The sequence below is a fragment of the Chrysoperla carnea genome, chromosome 5, assembly GCF_905475395.1.
Source record: "Chrysoperla carnea chromosome 5, inChrCarn1.1, whole genome shotgun sequence".
Lineage (NCBI taxonomy): Eukaryota > Metazoa > Arthropoda > Insecta > Neuroptera > Chrysopidae > Chrysoperla > Chrysoperla carnea.
Genome location: NC_058341.1, coordinates 72,064,160 through 72,088,001, shown reverse-complemented (window position 1 = coordinate 72,088,001; position 23,842 = coordinate 72,064,160).

The window sequence follows — 23,842 nt, the reverse complement described above, 5'->3', positions numbered from 1 at the left end:
AAAATGTTTCAAACAAAAGTTGTTTATTTTTTTGTAAGGAACATTTTTTACATTTAAACTTTTATTGTATCTCTAACGGTTTACAAGATGGGTACTACGGACCCATGACCCAATTGACCCATGTTGCTCATTTACGAACTTGACCTCACTTTTTACGTCCTAAGCACGCTGTAAAAATTTCAGCTTGATATCTCTTTTCGTTTTTGAGTAATCGTGACCACAGACGGACGGACGGACGGACAACCGGAAATGGATTAATTAGGTGATTTTATGAACACCTATACCAATTTTTTTTTTGTAGCATCAATATTTTTAGGCGTTACAAACTTGGGACTAAACTTATAATACTATGTATATTTCATATATACATGGTATAAAAACAATGTAAAAAATATATGCAGAAAAAACTAACTGAAGCAAAGGTGAATTTCAAAAGAGATGCTTCAACAGCTACGTACATCACTTTTTATAGCATTATCCCCCCCCCCCCACTAAAAAAGTTGTAATTTGATATTTTTATAATCGTAATTCAAACTAATTATTTTTTCTTGAAATTCAGACTTGTCCATACTTGCAAATTATTATCTAACACGTGTAAAATTATTTTAAGATCAAATGCGATTCAAACAAGTTTAAACATGTATTTTTATTATGTAAATTTCAAGTGTCATATTACATTGCTGAATCATAAAAAAATATTAACATCCGGTCACGTGTCTTGACACGTGTAAAATTATTTTAAGTCGATTCAAACAAGTTTGAACTTGTAACAGGATGATGATATCATATTTTTCAAGGTCAAATGTTATCTATTTCAACATATTCTTGAGAAATGCTGACTAATGTCAACGTCCCGCCCCCCGTTCACTCTCCAACACTATTGGTTAAAGCCAATCCCCCGTTTATGTCATTCCTCACCCCCACCACACCTCCCGACGCCATCTTGATTTACTATTGGTTAATGACGTCATCCAACTTCCGAGGTTTCCAACATTCACCTAGGTTTGCCCTTTTTGGAAAAGTGTACCATCCAACTGCGCTGAAACCGCCATGACTATACTACTGATATTTATACAAATTATGTTGTTATGGTAAATGCAACGTCACAGCCTTCCTCGTCCATTGATTACTTGAATAATTAATAGCCAACGGAAAGATGCGTCCGCTACATCTACCCCCCCCCCCCCACAAAAAAAATGTAAAGATAATGAGAAAACTTTGAAAAAACAAAAAAAATCTGCATTAAAAAAAAACGGACCAAAAACAATTTAGAATTAGGAAAATTTTTTAATCTAATTTGGAAGAAAATAGAGACATTTTAACTTAGGTGAATAAGAAAAGAAAATGTAATTATTGATAATTATTGTTTTTGGCCAGGGGAAAAAAAATTAATGATAAAATGAAAAATTGAACAATAAAAGAAAATGAAAAATAATATATTGGTTTGAATTAGGAAAATGATTGATATTTAAAAGAAATATCACAAAATTTTGAAACAATATATTATTTTCCACTACAATATTTAAAAAATAAATGAAATTAACTATCCAAATAGTATGCTGGTTTGAGTCGATCTATACTAATGGAAGTTGGTTTGTTGTTGACGTCAACAACAAAATATTTTGAAAATTTTTGTATAATAAAGTAAGGTCCTATATAATTACAAGTTAAAGGAGATTTGACACAATCTTCGCGAATATAAACCTTTTTTGTTTTGGCCAAATCTTTTGGTAAATAAACATTTTTGTTTACGAACCGTTTTGTGAAAAAGAATTTGGCGTTGACCATTCTGTTTTTCAATTCTTTTGTGGATTCAAAAACAGGACGATGTATATCAGACACATCTCCAAAGAAATTATATGGAAGTCGAATTTCTGTTCCATACAAAATCTCAGCAGATGAAAAACCAATATCCTCCCTTACCGAGGAGTGTAAATTTAATATAACCCATGGAAGAATTTTGTGCCAGTTATTTTTTTTTTTTTTTTTTTTTTGCAGCAAGCAAGGGATGTCTTGACAGTCCGAATGAAACGTTCGACAATCCTGTTGCTCATTGGGTGATAAGCAGTCGACGAAATGTGCTTAATTCCCAGACTTGACAAAAAATCATTCCACATGCGAAATCGAAATTGTGAACCTTGATCAGTAGTGATCGGCATGGGTAGACCATAACGCGAGAACCAGGATGCGATCAAGTTGTCAATAATTTCTTCCGATGTAGCATTTTTGAGTGAAATCACCTCAACGCAACGTGAAAAACGATCTACAACAGTGAGGATATATCGAAAACCCTCACTGGAAGGAGGAGGTCCCACAAGATCCAAATGTAAAAAGGAAAATTTGGTATCTGGTTCTTTTATTGGCATGAATTGACTTTTGGTGTGGCGCGTGATTTTATTTAACTGACATATTTGACATGACTGTGTCAATTTTTTAATTTTTGAATTTAATTTTGGAGAAAGGAAATATTTGCATACATTTTGAATAGTTGATTTCACTGATGGATGACCTAGACCATGGACAGCTTTCCAAACATCGGAGATATCTTCATCCGGAATGAAAATTCGTGGAAGAAATCGTGAACATTCACACAAAACATGTAAATTACAAGCAGGAACAGTAACAAGTTCAAAACGAAGTTTCCTATTATTAATCAAATTTTGAATTTGTAGACTAGACCTCTGATGATCCGCAAGCTTTACTAGGTCAATGACATCAATTTGTTAGTTAATGATATTAAATTTATTCGTGAGAGAAAATCAGCCGAGATGTTTTCATTGAATTTTCCGGACGATGCACCAAATTGTAAGAGGTTGCTCTTACATCTGAAAATGCTGAAATAAAATACGAAATAAAACCAAATTCACAATACAACTTAATGGATACAGCCAAACAACATTTGCTCATATAATCCAATTTGAAGATGAAATTACTTTAACACCACAACCTCTTACATTTCCAATGCCAATACTTTCTGAAGATGGAGGTAAACCACTAATCTATCTCGGAGCTGATAATACATCGTGTCTAATATTAGGATTAGACGTTATTTTCAAAAATAATGGAGCTGGAAAATATGTCTATACACCCATAACACAAGCAAGAACCAGTGATTTAGATACAAAAACAAAAATCACATCTGCTTATATAAACCTACTATTAGGAATGATTGATCCAATAATGGCGAACAAAATTAGGGACGATATGATAGAAGCACTATTCCCTGACTGGCTCCATTTAATATATCCTACTGAGGAACGACTACGATCAGTTGCCACCAATAGACCAACAAAATCCGATGTATGGAGTGTATGCTTTCTTGCCCTTATATCATTATCCAAAGGGCAAAATGTCGAAACAAATCATTACAATATCTGGACAAGCAAAAGATATGCTGCTTTTGCCACTGCTATGGGATTTGTTATGAAGTTAGTTGATACAGAAGTTCATAAATCTATACATGATTTATATATCAAATAATAAGAAAATTGTATGTATACAAAATAATTTATATATAAATTGAGTTAAGTTTGTATTCATTAACGTTCTGTTTCATTAATATTACATACGACTAATTAAAATGGATTTTGTTTAAAAAAATTTTGTTGTTATTGTCATGAGTGTAAACATGATGATCGAAAAAATGGAGTCATTTGCACAAAAACATGGGCGGGATACACCCTTGTTTATCTTAAGTTCTGAAGTGAATATGTTTATCGGAACAATTTTAGGGCTTTTCAATTTGGGTGAAGGAGAACCAGGGGATCCGAAAACCGTCGGGCAGGAGTAGGTGTAAAAGTGGGTTTCAAGCCCTCCTGAGTCATATGAGTGGCCTAGATTTGAACGGCCTTGGGTGACCTAGACTTGAACGGCCTTGGTTGACCTAGTTTTGATGCATTTTTTGTAGTGCATTTTTGAGAGTGCATTTTTTTTTTTTTTTTTTGGAGAATGCAACTGATGACGTATTGGATAGGTCATTGAACTCTCGATGGGAGAGTGAATTTTTTTGTAGTGCATTTTTGGAGAATGCAACTGATGACGTATTAGATGGGTCATTGAACTCTCGATGATGATAGAAGACTTTACCAAGTATGGATTTTTTTTTAAAAACTAATCGACCTGCTTAGGTTTTGAACGCGGGTTTGCTGAATGGGAAGAGATTACACCACGGTCCAGTATAATACTATAGTAAAATTTATCTCATATAAAGTAAAACGAAATTTTTTTTTGAATATATAATTAATGGAAATATTTAGAATATAAAAAGATATTCTAGAACATAGGGAATTTTTTTGATAATGCTAATTTTTGTTTAGTTAAAATTTATAATATAAAAGAGAGGAAAAATCATCTTGTATTCATAGTGTGCTCAATAAAAGTTTTATAGTTAACTATAGCCAACAATGAATTGTGAAATAATTAAGGTAAGTTTTTTAATATAAATATTTTCCTATTTCTTTTATTATTATTTTTAATTTATATATATTTCAATTTTTTTTTAATAGCTTTTAAATATTGTTGATTGGGATTGCATAGTCACCAATCAACAGTTATTTATGATGGCTAAGAAAATGGAAGCAAATTATCCATATGTAATTAGTAATGTTTACCTTCCATCCCTAAACTTGGATGATTACATGCATTTTCCGCCTCTAAAATCGGATGATTGCATGTATTCTCATTCAATTTCTAATCCATCACCTAATTCGATTGCAGAAGTAGATCTGGATGAATTAGAAACTTATTTAAATCCTCCTGATAATCTCCTTTCCGAAAAAATCAATCAAGCCGAAACATCAAAAGAAGCATTTGTGGAAGAAACATATTTACCTCATCCTGATAACTCTCATTCAGAAAACAACAATCAAGCCAGCACATCGAAGAAGGCATTTGAGGAAAATAAAAAGTGGAAGCCATACTATCGTCATAAAAAACTATATAAATATCCAATCTATCTGGAAAAAAAAAATTGAAACATGAAAAAGGTTTTATTGAAAAGAAACCGTAAAGAGGCAGGTAACAAGTTTCATCATATATATACACATATATATATATATATATATATATATATATATATATTTTTTTAACCTAAGGGTTTTGTTAAAGGTCTTTCTTCATACAATTCTCATCATCTGCTAACATCGAGAAGAGATGATGAACCAACATCATCTGCTGATGAAGAATTTAATCTTCCTTCTCACACAACATCACAAACAACAGAATTATGGCAAACAGTAACAGGGTTCGGAAAAAGAGTATTTACAGGAGCACTTACCAACCTTGAAAACAGTAAGAAACTTAAAACTTTTTTTAAACATAAAGAAACATTAGTTAGGGATAAAATTATGGAGTACTTGTCATTACATACTTTAATTAAAATTTCGCTTGCTATAAAATGTGATTTTATAATCAGAAAAGCTGATGTAGAGGTTATTGATACTTTTCCTTTTGCATTAAAACTTTCTTCTTTTGATCATGCATCTGATTTTAAGATGTGGTATAATATAATGTGATTATGTGAAATGAATGAATTGAATAAACTTGAGGCAAGATTGGCAGATTTTCAGTCAAGAGGATCGAATGCTATTTTAGATAAAATATTATCTCTAGAGTTGAATATAGCAAAATTCGAACCCTTGAAGGGTGGAAGTTTTATCGCTCTACCCAAAAAAATATTATATAAAAGAGCTTGCGTTAACATTAAAAATGAGGATTTTTTCTGCTTTGTATATTGTATAATTGCACATTTTAAAAATATAGTTAAAAATCCTCAAAATGTTACAAAATATATACCAGATTTTAATACATGCTGTATGTTTGACCATTTTAACCCATTAGAATTTAATAATCAAGAAAATTTTCCGCAAATAAATGATTTTATAGGTATTAAATTTCCAGTGAAACTAAAAGACATAATCAAAGTTGAAAAAAACAATGACTTTTCGATAAATGTTTACGGTTTATCTGACTCGCATATTGTTAATGGACCTTTATATTTAACTAGAGAAAAGAAAGAGAAACATATAAATTTGCTAATGATGGAACTAATTTTCATTACTGCTTAATTACAAATTTATCAAGACTCTGTTCATCTCAAATATCAAAACATAAAACATCTAAACGTATCTGTGATAGATGTCTTCAATATTTCTATGAAGAGCGAAAATATATTGAACATTTAGAACTTTGTCAAACCATTAATAATGTAAAGATTGTTTTTCCTTCAAAAAAAGATTCTAAACTGAAATTTAAAAACTATAAACATAAATTGGCTTTACCGTTCACTGTCTATAGTGATTTCGAGTGTATATTATCTAAAGTAGATGATGTTAACAATATTTCAAATATAACCTATTTCCAACAACATATAGCATACTCTGTGGCTATTCAAGTTGTTTGCTCCTATGATTCAAGCAAAAATCAATTTTTTGCTTATAGAGGAGAAAATGCATCAAAATGGTTTATTAATAAATTAAGACAAATCGCAGATGTTATTGAGGGAATATATAAAACTAAAGAACCAATTCGCATGACTGAGGAAGATGAAATATCATTTCAATTATCTTCGGTTTGCCATATCTGTGAGAAACCTTTTCTCGAAAATGATATTAAGGTTCGCGATCACTGTCACTTAAATTCTTCGACAGTGAATCCTTTATCAAATTACAGAGGGTCTGCGCACGAAAGTTGTAATCTTAAATTCACTCTTCCAAATTTCATACCAGTAATATTTCATAACGGATGCAACTATGATTTTAATCTATTTATTCATGAACTTGGATATGATGAAGGTGAAATAAAAGCGATTCCTATTAATAGCGAGAGATACATTTCTTTTTCAAAGAAAATGAATTCATTACATGTGAGATTTATCGATTCATGTCGATTTATGCAAAGCTCACTTGATAGCTTGATTAAAAATTTAGATGAAACTCAATTTCAAATTCTTGAAAATGAAATCGGAGAAACCCATCCCCATCTAGAATTATTAAAAGGAATTTTCCCATATGATTATATTACTGGTTGGGATAAATTGGAAGAAAACAGTTTACCGAATAAAAGTCAATTTTATAATCAACTAACAGATAGCAATATAACAAATGAAGAATATGCACATGCTAAAGATGTTTGGAGCAAATTTAATATAAATAATTTAGGTGAATATGCCGATCTGTATTTAAAATGTGATGTGTTACTTTTATAATGTGTTTTCGAAAATTTTCGTAAAATTTGCTTATCAACATATGGGTTAGATCCTGCATTTTATCATCATGCTAGTATTTGTAATCGCTGTAAACTATATTGTTATATATAACAATAAACAAGAGTAAGTGAAAATTAGCCATTTTATATTTGTTTTTTAATAATATGATCGATTTTTAATTACAGCAGAAATAGCAGAAAAATGTCTAATGAATTAGAGTAAGTTTTTTATCTTTCTAATAAAATCTTTCTTTTTTTTTTTTGTTTTAATTTTATTACAGAGAAACAATTTCGCATACCAAAAAAATCTAAGAGTATGTTTTATTTTTTTATAACTAAATATTAATATATATTTTTTTACAGCGAAATTGAAAAAGATAATTTATATACAAATGCTACGTAAGTAAAAAAAAAAAAATAAAATATTAAAAAAAAAAAAAATAATTTTTTTTTATCTAATAGCAATACTATTCATGAAGATACTATCACCTTAATGAAAATAGGTGAAGAAATACTGAGGAGTATGGACTTCCTTCCATACTCCATACTAAACAGACTGGAGAACAAAACTTCAGCATATTATGAAATATGAAAAAAAAAAAATGAGGATGGTAAATGGTAGAAAAAAAACATAAAAAAAGTATGTAAAAATGAATTTTGTTTTTATTTTAATATATGCTTTTTATTTTACAAATTATCATGAACCCTGTAAAAATAGTCAAAAGAAAAAAAAATATCATGAGAGAGAGAAATGCGAATAATTAATCTTATTTAATTTAATTGCATGGGAAAAGTATTTTAAAGCATGTTTTCATTAAAAACTAAATATTTTTTTATATTTACACTGAAATCAATGAAGTTATTTGTCTATCTATCCTCATGTATTTTTTTTTTTAAATTATTGTATTTTGCAACTCATAATAATAAAAAAAAGAAATTATCTAAGTATTTTTTTTTTTATTTTTTTTTATTTTATTTTTTTTTTTTTAGAATGTACATTTTTTTTTTTTTAAATCTGTATAATAGTTTAAAGAACAATATGTTATCATGGTTTGTAAAATCTTTTCTAATGCAGTAGGATGGTTGATTGATAATTCCAACAATAATTTTTTCAACATTGGATTCTTTTCTTGTATAATTATCGATGATAGAAATTCATTCAAGTCTAGTTGTGGGTTTTGTTCATTATGAAACTTATTTTTCACCATTTCCATATATCCGTGTATATTTAATGACTGCAAGAATGAAAATCGGCAATCTATAATTTTTTGTACTTCAAACATTTTTCGAATTGTTTCTTCGCCCAGATGAATAATAGAATTACTTGATGCAAATTTGATGATTTTCTTATTATAATACATATATGAAGAAATATTAACATCATCAATCACAATATTCTCCAGATAGACATTAATATTACTTAAATAATCCAAAATACGTTGTTGATGATTTAGGAACTTTTTCCATTGTGATTTAGTAAAGTTAATTAATTGATTATGATTTGATTTAATTTGTAACACATTTGATAAATCATATGGTACAATACCGATGATAATAAATTCGGTTTCACATTTATTTAACGGAATTGAATATCTACACATAATTTGATTTTTAACATTTTGAAAATGTTTATCAACTTGTTTTTGAGTCATTGTTAAAGTGATTTTTGTAATACTATTAAATAATAATAATAATTTAAAAAAAATTTAAAACTTAAAATATATATATACTCAACAAAGATTCTCCCTCCATCTCTTAAAATATTAATATAAGATTCATATGATTTCTTCTTAAACATCTACATATGTATCATAGATCTATCAAAACAGTTTTATTAAAAACTATCTCCATCGTTTAGAGAAATATTGAAGCTGACAATGAAATACATAGTTGAGTAAATTATCTAATTGCTGCCGTTATCCTATGGTGTTGAATACAAGCTTGAATTATTTGTACATAATTAAACGTACACTCAACACTCAACACACACACACACACACACACATATATATATATATATATATATATATATATATATATATATATATATATATATATATATATATATATATATATATATATAAATATATATATATATATATATATATATATATATATATATATATATATATATATATATATATATATATATATATATATATTTATAGCTAGAAGAGTATTCAAGTTAGCAAAAACTTTTTCTTTACAAATGGATACTATATCATCTTTGAAAATGTAAGTTGATTTTGTAATGTAGTTTTAAAATGTGTATTTAAAAAAAATTTTTTTTCTAGAATCGAAAAAATCGAAAAGAAAATGAAAACAAGTTTAAAAAATATGAAGCAGAATTTGTGAAACTATTGGAAAAAATCAGAAGTTTTAATTCAATTTATGATGATGTATTAAGCCAGCATAATTATTTATTTCCAATATTAAGAACTAATAGAACGTTTAAATATTATATAAATTTAATTAAAAAATATAACCCCATATTAAAAACAATGGAAGAATCAGATCTAAAGGAATTGTTATCGCTATATAAATTTGCATACCCAGAAAGTGGAGATGAAGATATGTCACTTCTATGATCTATACGGAGACGTCCATTGTTATTTTATGAGAAATACCGTGCTGAGAAACTATTTTCAATTCATGGGAAAAAACGCATTATCAAGAGAAAACTTTTTACATCTATACCTCTAATAAATCTGGAATATAGGTAAAATGAGGTTTCTACTTCACTTGAAGGTCTACTGAGGTCATTGACCTAGAATTGAACGACCTTGTCCTAGAAATGAACGGCCTTGCATTAACCTTGTTGGGGGGATGCATTTTTTTTGGGATGCACTTTTGTGAATGCAATTTTGAGATCATTGAACTGATGATGACGTATTGCTTCAACAATGGATGTACTTCAACAATGGTGTAATCAACAATGAGAACCTTCTTACTCGGCAGTCGCTGTCCAATCGAGGTATGAAGTGAAGATGCTAGTACAGACATACTTTTTTTAAAAAGTACAAGAGACAGCAGTGGGATTTGAACGCAGGTCCAAAGGAATGAGAGGCGGGTGACCTACTCGTTACGCCAAAGCGGCTGGTTAAGTATAGTGCAAAAAAACTCAATGGTGGTTGAAAAACAACGATGGTTTTATATGTGATGGAGATGTTTAATATTCAAAACAGGTTTAAAAATTCGTTATTTCTAAACATGTAAGTAGTATTTATGGAAACTTGATATGTTAAACAACCATAGTACGTTGACATATATTAAATCGGTATTTAAAATTTTGTCACAGATGGTTTTATATGTGATGGGGATAATTAATATTCAAAGAATAAGAAAAGAATTATTTATGGAAACTTGATATGTTAAACAGCCATAGTACTTTGACATATATTAAATCGGTATTTTAAATTTTGTCACAGATGGTTTTATATGTGATGGGGATAATTAATATTCAAAGAAGTTATTATGAGAGGTGTTTTTAAAAAATACTTATTATTGTATAATATGAAACTTATTCAATATTAATTCTTTTATTCCTAGATAATCATTCATAATATTACTAGGGCTCCAATTCTCACTCCCGGAAAAATCTTCTCCAGTTTGATCTATTTGTATAAATTCACCATTAGCATTCACAGGAGACTTAATTTTCTTCAACAACCATCTCCATATATCTAGATTTTTTGAAAATGAATAAAATTTCAGGTTTATATTTCTTGCTTTACATGTATTAATATTTTTATTTTTCATTTTATTTTTTTTTTAAATACTTTATACATACATACATATATAGTTTTAGAGGTGAAGAGATTTTGTATATTTTATGCCTATTTTCAATAGCACATTTTCGCTCATGACATCTAAGGAAATTCTGTTTTTACATTCTTTGTATCCTTCTTCATCAACGGTCCACACATCTTCAATCTTGCATACATTTACATTAAATAATTCCTTACACCTGTATACTTTTCCAATACTTGAATATAAATGCATTCTCTTAGAATATTGCAAGCATTATTCCATGGTAATTCACACCCAACCAATGATTCAAAGATTTTGATTTATAGTTAAAAAACTAGCATCCATAAGGTGGTTTAACTATAAAGTGTTGTATTTCTTTACCATTTTTCAGTATTGCCAATTCTTTTCATATAAATTTGGTTTTTTCATCCTTGTAAATCTACAATTGCTATGCTCATAATTGAAATATGATTCTATTAGTTTGACAAAAATATAAAACATTTTTATTAGCAAATTTGATGGTTTCTGTAATTTTTTTTCTGAAATGAGATGGGTAAGTATAAAAAGATTATTCCACCAATTTTGTTTGCAATATACCATAAGAAAACTGTTCTCAAAGAAATTATTTTATAATGAATTTAATTTCAAAATGCAATATACATTTTTTTATATAACTACACAAGTAAATCTACTAATCGATATAGATTTGTAAATGGAAGTATATAAAACTCTTCAGTAGATAAGGTATGAGAACACGAGATCAAAGTCAATGTAATTTGCCCATAAGAGAAATCGTCGATAATTTTAAAAAAGTGGTATAGGAAAATACATGTAAAATATAAAAAAGGAAAGTGTGTAGAGTGTGGATGACGTTATGATTCAGTGGTGGCGTAGACAAGTACCCTTTGAAATTTTGACTATTGGCACGGCTAAGCGGAAGCAAATTTTTGGAATTGTAAGATAAGAAATAATTAGAACTTAAGTTGAATGTAATAAGAAAAAGTAGTATAGGAAAGAAATTAAGAGGATATAAAATGTGGTTATATTATTTTTGCAGGAAAATACATGTAAAAATATTAAAAAGGAAAGTGTGTAGAGTGACGTTATGGTTCAGCTGTGACGTAGACAAGAACCCTTTGAATTTGAGTATTGGCACGGAAGCAAATCAAGGATAAGGGAAGTTGAATGTAATAAGAAAAAATTAGTATAGGAAAGAAATTAGGAGGAAATAAAATGTGGTTAATAATTGTGGTTATTAAATATTTTAATTATTTCGATAGTGTGGAATGTGGATGCATTAGTGGTCAGTGGTTTTAATGAAATGACATACTTTGTGCGTTGTGGCTAACTGAAGTTGATAATAAATCTCAAAAATAATAATTATAAGAAATTGTTGTTTTTTTGCTTAAGGGAAGTAGATTTTTTTTAAAAATAAAAAAGTGGATCATCGAGTTGGGTTCGAACCAACATCTTTCTACAAACTTTGTTTGAATCAAATCATAAGATAGAAGTTGTTTATACTTACCGTAACTTGAATGGGATTCGAACTCATACTAAACGCATATTTGTAAGCAATCAAAGTGATGTTGACTGCTTTAAAGCAATTATTAAGCTATCGAATATCATCGACTGGGATTCGAAGTCATAGTACATGAATATTTGTAAGCAAACAAAGTAATGTTGAACGCTTCAACCAATTAAGCTACCGATGACCCACGTATTCAGTTGAAGTTTACTATATATATAAAGATTTTGTTCTTATCATTTTTTTCGGTACAGCATTATAAATATTGTCACTGGTTATTAATTATGTATATTATAATAAATTTTGTGATTAAAAGTATAAAAATTATGTAAAAAAACTATAAGATGTGATACTAATTATTTTAATTAGATCAAAATAAACGAGGAAAAACACAATTTCTTATCAATTTTTGATAGACAAATATGTTTAAAATAATTATTAAAAAATTATATAAAAAGCATGATGATAATCATATCAAATTACATATTAAAACAAAAACGTTATTGAAATCATAATAATATTTTTTGGAGAAAAAAATGGGTTTAGACGGATCATGCTCCAAGTTTAAATACAATGTATTTATAAGTTGGTTTATACCAACATGTTTGCGAGTGTTGTTTTTAACACCAAATCATTTTAAAAAATTGGTGACGTCAAAGGAAGCGTGGGAGATATTTGAGGAATTGAATACAGTGAGGAAGGTTGAAATTCAAAAAATGGTGATGGAACTTATGGAACTGATGTATGAGTGTGAATATATTATGGAAGAAGAATTTCATCACCCTGCAGGATGGCAGAATTTTGAACTACATTGTTTGAGGCGAGTTACTGGTGGCTTATTCCAAAATTATTATGATGGTGAAATATTGGAGGAAATGTCAGCGTTTCTTGCTTTATGGAACACATTAACATTACAAAGGCAAAATTGAAGTATATACTATTATTTTATGTAGACATGTATATAATAAATTATGTTTTATGTAATAAATTATACAATTAATAAATGATATGAATGAAAATTTTTTTTTAAATTTTTTTAATTGGGGATTAGATAAAAAGTATAAATATTGAACATTGTAAAAAGTATAAGTTATTTTCTCTTGAAACACTGTAGACGACGTGTGTAAATAGATATAAAAAATGGATTGTAGTATTGAGCTAAGTGGGCAGATAGTGAAAAAAATGAGGAAAGTTGTAAATATATTAAAAAGGACAAATAATTTAAAAAATTTAGAAAAATGGTTCAAATACTGTTGTTTAAATATTCGTAATTTCGAAAAATTTCTAAAGAAATGTACATGTGTTGGAGCAAAAAGCCATTTGGAAGCTTGTATTTTTACAATGATAAGCTTTCGCGAACAAATAAAATCATTTTTACATAAGGGCGGTAGTTATGTCAATGGGAAAAAAGTTCGTGGAATGAAGTGGGAAGACATCGAGTCAGCATTCGAAAGCCGTTTAGGGACAAGTGTAATAGTAAATTTAATTTACAAAGAACCTAAATTTTTTTTGAAGGACGCTGTAATGTTGTTTAGTACGCGAATCAAAAACATTTTAAACCGTTTTGAATTTATCAAAGTGAATACATCATTATGTTAAGCTTATTGATAATGAAAATGTATCTTCAATGAAATTGTTTAATACAAAGAATGTAATTATCGATCGTCAAACAGATCTAAAAAAATGGTTTTTGGTGAATGTCAAGGAGCCACTTTTAGCAGAATTGGAAGAATTTAAAGAACGTGATAGTGGATGGGCATTAAGGGGCATAGTTAATTTAAGAATACATATAAACATGTCAATTATTAAGAAGCTCATCATACATAGAATTACCAAAATGTATTAAAGCGAAACAAGCCTGTGTGAATGTTCAAAATAATGATGGAGCATGCTTTGCATGGGCAGTAACTTCAGCTCTATATCCAGTAAGAGACAATTCAAACATAATGAGTTCATATCCACACTATTCGAACGTTTTGAAATTAAAAGGCATTAGCTTTCCAATGACATTGAAACCAGTCCCCAAATTTGAAAAATTAAATGGGTTAAGTATAAATGTATATATTTTGAAATTGTGTAAAAAAGGGAAATATAGTGTTGAGCCAGTGTTTTTAACATCAAAAAAACAAACAATTCATGTTAATCTGTTAATGATACAAAATATTTATGTAGAAGATGATGACAATTTTGATTTTGATAGTATCAAGCATGATAATGATGATATAAATATTAAATATCATTTTTGTTGGATAAAGAATTTATCAAGACTCATATCAAGACAAATGAGTAAACACAATGGGGCAATATATATATGTGATCGATGTCAACAATATTTTGTGTCTGAAATAAAATTAAAAAAACATAGTGTAGAATGTGGAGAGTATAATAAATGTAAAGTTGTTTTACCAGCTCCAGATAAAATGAAATTTAAAAACTTTGCAAATAAAGAGCGTACAGTCATTTCTGTTTATGTTGACTTTGAGTGTATGTTAGCGCCCATAGACAAATGTGTTGGTAAAAAAGCAAAATGCTATCAAAAACATATTGCTTACAGTGTTGGATACTATGTGTGTTGTACATATAAAAATGAACTAAATTATTATAAATCATATAGAGGTGAAAATTGTGAAAGATGGCTTGCAATAGAACTGAAAACTTTAGCGGACAAAGTTAATGAAACAATTGAAAATCCTGTACCAATGATCAAATTAAATGCTAGTGAAAAAGAAAAAATTAAGATGCTAACTAATTGTCATATTTGTGGGGAGCCTCTCTCTGCTACGGATCGAGTTTTAGATCATAATCATTTCACAGGCGCGTTTAGGGGAGTAGCCCATTCGGATTGTAATTTAAATTATCATAAATCCCATACTATACCAATTGTATTCCATAATCTTAGTAGATATGATGCGCATTTAATTATAGAAGAGATAGCTACAGCCTTTAAAGGTAGTATTAGTTTAATACCTCTGACAAAAGAAAACTATATTTTTTTTATAAAACAGGTGACAGGTACAAAAATCAAATTAAAATTTATAGATTCATTTCGATTTTTAAACGCATCGTTAGAAAATTTAGCAGCACTTCTTAGCGAGTATAAAATATTGTATAAAAATTATTTTGATGGTGATAATGATAAATTTAAATTACTAACGCGAAAGGGTGTATAACTAAATTAGATGAACAATCTCTACCATCAATTGATATGTTTTTTAATACTTTAACTGATTCAAAAATTTCAATTGATGAATACAAACATGCTCAAAATGTGTGGAAAGCCTTTAATATACAAACCTTGGGCGAATATAGTGATTTATATTTAAAAACAGATGTTTTATTACTTGCTGATATTTTTGAAAATTTTCACGATATGTGTTTGGAAAAATACCACTTAGATCCCTGTCATTATTATACTTTACCAGGGTTAACCTGGCAGGCAATGTTAAAATATACGAAAGTCGAATTAGAATTACTAACTGATATTGATATGATAATGTTTGTGGAGCAAGGTACTCGTGGTGGATTAAGCCAATGCAGTAATCGATATGCTAAAGCAAATAATAAATATATGTCAAATTATGATTGTAATAAAAATAGTGAATATTTAATGTATTGGGATGTGAATGGTATGTGTGCTTGGGCAATGCAACAGTGTCTCCCATTAAAAAATTTTCAATGGTGTGATGATACGGACATTGATGTAAAGTCTATACCGGATAATAATCCAGAAGGGTACATTTTTGAAGTTGATTTAAAATATCCAGATGATATACATGATATCCTTAATGATCTTCCCATGTGTCCCACTCACGAAAAGCCTCCGATAAGAAAAAATATATTTTGCATTATAGAAATTAAACAGTGTTTAAAATATGGGATGATTTTATAAAAAGTACATCGTATATTAAAATTTGATCAGTCAGCATGGCTCAAACCATACATCGATTTGAATATAAAAATGAGAGCTGAAGCAAAGAGCAATTTTGAAAAAAAATTTGTACAAGTTAATGAACAATGCTGTGTTCGGGAAAACTATGGAAAATATTCGAAAAAGAAGGGTAGTAAAATTACGTACACGATGGTTTGGTCGATATGGTGTAAAAGTATTGATTGCTAAGCCGAATTTTTATAATCGTACAATATTTAGTGAAAATTTAGTAGCAATTGAAATGAAAAATCTCTCTTTATATTCCAATAGACCGATTATTGTGGGAATGGCTACTTTAGATATTGCAAAAACCTGTTTCAATGATTTTCATTATGGTTATGTCAAACCCAAATTTGGGAATAAGGCTAAAGGATTATACACTGATACGGATTCAATAATCTATAGCATTGAGACCGTTGACATATATGAGATTAAGAAAGCAGATATAGATAGATTTGATACAAGCGATTATGAACCGAATAATATTTATGGTATGCCATTAGTTAATAAAAAAGTGTCTGGATTAATGAAGGATGAATTAAATGGAAAGATTATGACTGAGTTTATTGGATTAAGATCAAAAATGTATGCCTATAAGATTGATAATGATAAGGAAAATATTGTGAAAAAGATAAAAGGTATTAAGAGAGATGTTGTCAAAAATCAAATAACTTTTGCTGATTATTATGAGTGTTTGAATAAATCAAAAATTAAAATTACATCTCAAAAATGTATACGTTCATTTAAACATAAATTGTATAGCATTGAAGAGAGTAAGGTAGCGTTAAGCGGAAATGATGATAAGAGATGTATGATTGATGGTAGTTGATACATATGCATGGGGTCATTATAAATTAAGAAACTAAAAAAATATTATTGATTGTTAATTATTTATGTATATATTGATAATAAATTTTTATTGATTTTAGAATGCAATTTTATTTTTTTAAATTAAAATTGTAAGTATAGTCATTTATCTTCAAAAAAACTTATTGTGGTTTGTAAAAGTCGTGTGGCAGATATACTAATTAGGCCAAAGTAGTGTTTAAGAAGTATAGAAGCTTGAATTTCTTTAGCTCCATATTCATGTTTTGTAGTACAAAATTAAATTTTTTTTACAACATCAACAAAAATGTCAAAACTAAGTGTGTTTCAAAACTGAAAACAATAGAGTGACGGAGGCCTCTATAAAGAAAATGTACTAATGGGACATTGGTACATTCAAAATTATTGGAGATTGAAAATTTTTGGCGGATGGCAGAATGACTGCACTTTAGTGCAGTTTAGTTTATGGATAAATTGGAGACTATAATGGACTATGAAAAGACAGCAACAATATATGTAGACAAACAAGCGGATTACATTTTATGTAAAAAATTGTTCAAAAGTCCGCAAAATGTTTATGTTGTTATGTGATTTAAAAAATGTGTTATGTGAGTAGGGTAGCTATAAGAGAGCTGGCCCGGAAGTGAAAAATCTTGAAGATGGCATACAAAAACGCATGTATGGCATCGTAAAATGAAGAGAATTGAAATTGAAAAACATGGAAAAAAAAAGAAAAAAGAATGTAAAGTTAGTGGTTTAAATAGACAGATAGGATATTGTGGTAGATTTGTGAAACCGCAAAAGTGGATGGATGATGACAGGAAAGAAGACGTATTGTGGTTAATTAGTGAAAACCGCATTTTTGGCGGTAAAAAGACAATAACAGGAAAGAAGATAGTATGTGTGTGGTGAGGAAAAAGGGGAATATTTTTTTTGTGGTGAAAAATAAAAAAAAGAATCAAGCGGGAAAAAAGAATGACGTGCGCGGACGCACGAGGCAGGCGTATGCGATCGAAGGTCGACGGTTGACGGCTGGCGGTTAGCGAAAAGTAGATATTGAATAATTTGTATAAAACCACAAAGACAAAAGAAGACTTTTTGTGCGCACACTGCAGGATGGGCAGGGATTTTGTGGATGATGGTTGATGGTTAGTGATATGATGAGCATGTGTTTTTTGGTATAAATAGTTGGTTCAGAAATGTTTTTTTATTATTATTGTGTTTGAAATTTGTTTTTGAATTAGAATTTTTTATTTTTGATTAAAGTATTTACAATGGCTGATGTTATTAACGCTTGTGACATTTATAAAGAATTTGGAAAGTATGAAGATATAGAGTTGAATAAGCCGCACTTGGTATATGATATTCAGTCCTTTAAAACAAAACATGGGCAAAAATGGTTTGTGGAATTGGAGAATGTGTTGTTGTTTTACCAAACAGATATCAAAAGCTAAAGCCGGCTGATATTGACGATATTAAAACGTCCGGCAATGATATTTTTATGATTGTAAAAGGGAAAAATGCTTATAATTCGTGGGATTTGGAATTTGTTTAGACATTTTTTTTAAATATCAAAGTGGTAATTAGAGTAGTAACAAAAAGTAAAGAAAATACAATAATTGGAATCCAACAATATAATATTGGAAAGAATACATCACTTAAATCAAGTAAGAAAAATTTCTGTTGGAATGGAAGCTTCAGCAACAACATTGGAAACAAAAATTGTGATTTCATCTCGAAAGTATAAAATATGTATGTCACCAAGAGAATGGTTTTTATTCATAGAGCTCAAACCTTATATTATGGTATATTTATTAAACAATAATGTATGTAGTGATGATAGTCTATATTTTAATGTTAATGAAATATTGTTAAAACTGTGTAAAGTAAATAATGAAAAAATTCTGATACTAAATGATAAAATAATTTTAAAACTGGAAACCATCATGGAATTATATGGAATAAGTGATATTATATCAATCATAGTAGAATATTATGTAAAAATAGATATAAAATCAATTATTTTTAAACTTAATGTTTTTACATGTCGTATGATTAATAAAAAACCATGTACACTTGATGAACTTCAATATTCGATAGAAACTATTGGAGAAACATGGGGTGATTTTGTATATTTATTATTTAAGGAAATGATGTATTACTGTCCAAATTTATTGTTATTATAATTGTATTTTTTATATGTAATAAAAAAAAAAAATAATAATTGGCAAATTTTGTTATTTTATTATTATTAATAACTCCTTAATTAAAGAGGAAAATTTTAATCAGTATGTCAAAGATTAATTTGATTTATAAATTAATATGCAAATTTAGCAAAAAATTTTGGAATATAAAGAAAATACGTATTGATTAAAATTTGCAACTAAAGCATACCAAAGGTTAATTTAATAAATATTTTCATCCTATTTAAATAGTGGGAAAAAGAATTAAACGTTTACAAATAATAAATATTAAATCAAAAATGGTTAACATAACAATTAACTATTTTAAAATGGGTTTTCCTCTATTTTATTTTTTTTTAAATAGTAGTAACATAACTGTTAACGCGTTGTTGGATAACGTAAGTCCTCAGCAACAAAATATCTTCAATTCAGAGATTCAAGCTCTTTCAAATTATGGTACGGTAAAAAAGATTTACAATAATTATTACAATTTGAAAAATGATACAGACAACGATAGTGATTCAAATAATTTTAAAAAAATTAATTCAGACTTTTTCACTTCATATACAAATAAAAATGTAAATGATCAATTAAATTCGCTTAATAAATTGGTTAAAATGTTAAAGTCAAAAGACAGTGTAGAAAATGATTACGTAAGTACCGAAAATGTTGAAATCATAGAACGACGTAAACGTGATACCATTAATTTGCAACAATATTTAAATCAGCATATTCAAAATTTTATAAAACTTAACTCCGATTTATTGTTTATATTAAACAATGAAATAGAGAAACTATGTGATATTAATTATGCTGATAATTATAATTTCATATCAATTAATTATGAGAATGGTTCTGTATGGATTCAAAACGATGAAAATATCAACAATGGATATGTATTTGTTGGGGGGATAAAATGGGAAATATTGGATAGAATTAACTATTTGAAATTATTGATTAATAATGAGTTGGATATTTTAGATGAATACAACATTGTTAAATAAAAACACATAATTTTATTAAATAAGAACTATGAAGTAAGTAACATTTTTTTTTTTTTTATAATTTTTCCCATAAACATATATTAATTAAACACTACATGATTTTTTCTTATATAACTAAATAACATACATTTCGGTATTGATATTTTTCGTGTATGACCAGGTCTTACACAAAAATTATGAATAATCGATTGTTCTTCCTCATGAAATTCCAATTTAAAGCAGTAATTACTTTTAATGTTTACTGGAATAATTAGAAATTCATAAGAATTTGCGAAGTCCTCACATTTTAAAACAAAATAATTTGATAAAATATTTAATAAAATCAAAGACTCCTGTTCCATTGTATTAATATTTAGATTTACAATTAGGTTAACATTATTTGTAGCAGTATGTACAATATTACAATTATTATGTATTATTTGTAAATATGAATGAATGCAGGTATGTTGGCGAACTCCCAATAACACTCGTCCACACAACAATACCTCATCACAACAGCTTCCCTATCATCAATACTTAAACAAATATGATTATGCAGGTCTCTAATTTTTATGGTTTGTTTACAGATATCGTTTGGACAAACGATTTGTATATCATGCATACGTTCCATCGTCAAGTTTCTTTTTGTTGTTGTGATTCTACAATGACAAATTGGGCACACACTTTGTTGTAGTTGTGAAACGCATGTACTACAAACTGCATGATCATATTCATCACATCCATATATTGGTCCAGTAAAATAATCATAACATACTGGACACTTAAACATTTGTACTATCTGTAATATTATTAAAAATAAAATTATTATTATTATTATTATTATTTTGTTGTATGATTGTTACCTTTAATTGAATCCATCATCATCATCACTATTATTTGAATCACTACTTATTTCCCATGCGGAAAATGAGCAGTATTTTTCGAATACCATTTTGTACGTCTCTACATCAAACATCTCAAATTTTTTTATCTGGATCAACAATGGTACAATATCATCTATTTTTTCCTATCTTTATATATGTTCGGATGCTACTTGTTAGTAAGTACAAAACAAATACACATCTAACAAACAGACTTATTTTTGTTTTTAAATTCCATTCACCTATAAAGGTGAATGGAAAAAACAAGTTCATATTTTAATACTAAATTCTAAATCTAAATTTTTTAATAATTAACAAGTTTACGTATCCTAAAATACTAAACAAAATGTCTTCATCCAATTACTCAAATACCCAAACACATTCAAAGAAAACCTACGCCCAAACCACCACCACAAATCAAAAAACCATTTATCCAAAAAAAGATCAATGTATAATAATCAATCCAATCAACAATATACCTCTACATGAATATATACTAGCACTTGGATTAGTAATAAATCCCAATAAAATTCAATATGCATCACGTATCTCAAATAATAGAATTTGTGTTTACCTACAATCTAAAAATGATGTCAATACATTATTGAATGACCACAAAACAATTAAAGTAAGAGGCCAAGATGTTACCATACGTAACTTTATAACGCCTTCTCATAGAATGATAGTCTGGATTTTCCCAACAATTCCGAATGAAATAATCATCGAGGAAATAAAAAAACTCCAGGTCATACCACTTTCTGACCTTTTTGCCTTTTCAGTTGGAATTCATGACCAAAAATTTGCACATATCAAATCTTTTAACAGATATATGTTTGTTCATGAAAATCATCCAAAATTACCCGAAATGATCACCATCAACTACGACAACGAAAAATACAGAATGTACATTTCACTAGATGATACTCGATGTAATCTTTGCCAAAAATTCGGTCACCAGGATAAGGATTGCCGTACTCTTCCACAAACCCTACCAACTCAAGATCCAAACACAGAAGCTAATAAATCTAACGCACCAAATGAAAAAGATCAAACTACAGAAGTCATTCACTCTGAATCTACCATCAAGGCGGCTGAGCAAGTAACACAAACCTCAACAGTAGATCTAATAAAAGGAAACCTAAGAAACGAAAGTATCCAAGATAGCCAGAATATCGAAGAAATTTCACAAGACATCACAAAACACACAATAGCAGCAGAAGTTCACCCAGTCCCCAAATCACCCAAACAAATACTAGGATTTTCTGACACCAACCAGTCCCTTGATATTAACCTTAAAAAACGAGTGCTATCCAACAGCACTGCACAAGAATCCGAAACAGAGACAAAGAAGCATCGCAGACCCAAAAATCAAACTACTGAAACGAATAAAATAAATGTAAATAACTACCAAACAGACACCAACACCCTCTACCCAAACTACAGCTACAGCCAAAAAGAAACTAACAAACAATAAATCAAAGCATTCATTACCGGAAATGATAGACAGCCTACGTACCCCAGTGTCCTTGGAACCAGACAAATATCCTCTAAATTTCGAACAGCTGAAAAACTTCATTACAGATACCTACAACAACACAAACATAGATACCTCATTAAAAAAAATACAATATAGCATCGGATCACCTTGTAGAATTCTTGAATAAAATCTATTACTTGTTGCAAGACCCAATTGCCAGAAGATCATTAACTAAATTAATTAAAAAAGTTAAAATAAACGCACTAGCGACAACCAACTCCGACAGCGACATCATGCCATCAGACACGTCTGATGACCAAAACAAATAGGAAAATGGGAAATAAAATCCTTCAGTGGAATGTAAACGGGTACTACAAAAGATTGCCCGAACTAAAAGTGCTGCTGCACACATTCCAACCAATAATCCTCTGCCTTCAAGAAACACGTTTAAAAGACACACAAAACGCCAAAATATCGAACTACAACATATACAGACATGATCATCCTGAAGGAAACATTGCTTCGGGAGGTGTAGCTACTTTTATCGCCAAGAAATTTCACTCTAAAAACAAATCTGTCACAACCCACTTGCAAGTTGTAGCCACAGAAGTTGTCATGGCCAAAGATGAGAAATTAGATATCTGTAATATTTACATTCCACCCAACCAGGACTTTACTACCGATGACCTACAAACCATTATAAATCAGTTAAATGAACCATTCATTAGAATGGGAGACCTCAATACTCACAGCATGTCAATAGGGAGCGGTCACACGGATGTCAGAGGTGCAAAATTGGAAAAACTATTACTAGAGAATGACAATATAAATACACTAAATAATGGAAAACCGACCCATTTCTGTATGCGTTCTGGTTCACTAACAGTTATAGACGTCACCATAAGCACCACTTCACTTGCATTGAAATTAGACTGGGACACACATGATGATTTATGTACGAGCGACCACTACCCAATAATAGTAAATTTCCCGACACCCTCCAAATCATTCCACTCATCAGAAAAATATCTATTCGGCGAAGCTGATTGGGAACAATACCAAGCAAACACAAAATTAAAACCAGATC